The 2,452-nt window shown below is 36.4% G+C and overlaps 1 non-coding gene across 1 annotated transcript; it reads left to right on the plus strand.

Annotated features, from left to right (window-relative positions):
* Positions 1 to 834: 834 nt before the first annotated feature.
* Positions 835 to 998, plus strand: LOC115871720. The gene has a single exon (XR_004047441.1). It is a non-coding gene; the product is annotated as a U1 spliceosomal RNA (small nuclear RNA).
* The last annotated feature ends 1,454 nt before the right edge of the window (positions 999 to 2,452 follow it).

Here is a 2,452-nt window from a genome sequence, read left to right on the forward strand (position 1 = left end):
AAAAAATATGCATTCAAAATAGTGGCAGCTGAGGGGATCTACTGGTCCAGTGAAATACAAGGCAGAGAGATCAGTTTATGGCGATTGTTCTGTTCTGTTTTATTGCGGTATATTGATGGGCTGGGAGTATAAAGAGGTATTCTTGACAGATTTTCTCAAAGGACACAGACCAATCAGAGGCTTATTAAGCAAAAATTTTAAGAAATCTGAGAACCGTATTGATGAGAAAGTTGTGCCAACAAATGTTTTTCCAACTCAGTAATATGTCTGCTCTTTCTTTGAGTGTAGCAAGCACTTTTCTGGGAGAATTTCATTGGGAAACCTGGTCCATCCACCCTGCAGCCCTCATCTTGCCCAGTCTGATTTCTTTTTGTTTCTCAAACACCAAGAACATTTTCAAGGTACTTAATTTTATCCCATCAAGCATGTTAAAACTGCCATTTGGACATGGTGTACATTGAAGAGCACAGAGTTCTTTAGGAAAGGATTCAAGAGAGATGGAAACATGACCATCAGATGTATACAGCCCTAGGTGAAGGTTTTGTTCACATATAATAGCTTCACATTTTCATATTTTGGGCTAATTAAATAAATTAACCAAATAAAGGATTGTTTAATTTTTGTTCCTATTAGTTTGTAGCAATACTTTTTCACTTATCTATATCAAAGGATATATATACATATGAATGAAAATAAAAGCAATAAGTGGAAATTTTGTAATTTTACATCTTTCTACAGTTTGTTAACTAACAAGGGTATTTATTAATTCATTACTTTTTTAATACTGCCAGCTTTCAAGGGCACTTATATTCATCTTCAAATGTAAAATGCATTGTACTTACCTGGCAAGGGAGATACCAAGATTACAAAGGTGGTTTTCCCAGGATGAGACTTATCCATTGTGCTCTGGATGTGCTGACACCTGTGATTTCCCCAAATGTGGGAAATTCGACTGCATAATGTGTGGTAGTGGGGGACTGCGTTTGCACTCTCCTCTAGTGGCTGGAGGCCTGGGGGTGGAATGTAAAATGCATTCTGTAGGTGTCCAATCAATTTTCATGCATTTTGTTGTTTTAAGTGTTTATTTAGTGAGAGTAAACTGAGTATTCCCATTGAATAGAGACTGAAATACTTGGCAAAGTATGTAAATATTTGCTCATTGAATAGAGACTGGAGTAAACCCCAAGGTCAAGGCGTTGTGTCACTCTGCGGGTCTGAAACTGGATACACTCTCCCGATGCAATTTGCAGACAAATAATGGATAGACCTGTAAAGGAAACAATAACCGTAGGAAGTCATATACTCTACTGTCAACTAGTTGATTCCAAATGATGATGAACCTAGAAGACAGATTGGAACCCCTGTGGGTTTCTGATACTGTAATTTTTAATGGGAGAAGTCTCCTCTGAGATTCAATAATCAAACTTTAAGACAAAGAATAGTATCAGAGATAAAATGGGATAATCTATAATTATAAAGTATAAATCATTAGAAAAAATGTTATAATAATAATAAGTGTGTATGGACCAGATAACAGTGCTTCAAAATATATTAGTCAAAAATTAACAGATTAAAAGGAAAACATAATGTAGCAATCATAGTAGAAGCTTTAATACCCTCTTTGCAACAAAGAATGTTTTTTTAAAAAGCAGACCAAAATAATCAGTAAAAACATCAATGATCTGAACATCTTCTTTCTTAAGTGATATTTGCATTAAATATAAAATTCTTTTTTGGCAAGTTTATTCCTTATGATTATTACTTTCTTTATGCATTTATAAATAAATAAATTAATTATTTTTATTTGTCTCCTGTGTTTTCTTTTTGGTTACTACATTCATGCCTTCTCATACATTATTGAGCTTGATTAATATAGTTTGTTGGTTTGGGTTGACTAGAGAAACAAACCCAGAGACACACATAGGAGTGTGTCAGAACTTTGTATCGAAGAGTAAGTGGACATTAAGAAAACATCCCAGCCCAGTCCACATCAAGTTCCTCAATCTGATATTAGCCCATGTGCCCAATACCAGTCTATAAATTCCTTGTCAGATTCACATTACACAGGCAATGATGCTGAATGCAGGAAGATCACAGAATAGTAGGTGGAAAAGCGTGTGGATCCAATGGTTGTGGAAGCAGCTCATCGGTAGGGTGGACCCACATGGCTCCTCCAGCTCCAGAACTCTGGCTCCATCAGCATAGCTCCATATGGCTTGTCAACATGAATATCTCCCAAGGAGATTCTGTGTCCCACCTCCAGGGAGAAAACCAGAATTCCTAGAATCCTCAGGAGAAGACCATGCCCACAGAGAGGCTTCATTGGCTAGGATCTGATTGACAGACTAGACGCCACCCATTCACAAATTGACAGATTATGTAACTGCTACATATAGCTTCTATACAGTTTTTGTTTGGTAATTCCAACCGCGTTTTGTTTAAAAGATGTCTT

The sequence above is a fragment of the Echinops telfairi genome, unplaced genomic scaffold, assembly GCF_000313985.2.
Source record: "Echinops telfairi isolate 266 unplaced genomic scaffold, ASM31398v2 ScPeMD7_7400;HRSCAF=8409, whole genome shotgun sequence".
In the NCBI taxonomy this organism is placed as follows: domain Eukaryota; kingdom Metazoa; phylum Chordata; class Mammalia; order Afrosoricida; family Tenrecidae; genus Echinops; species Echinops telfairi.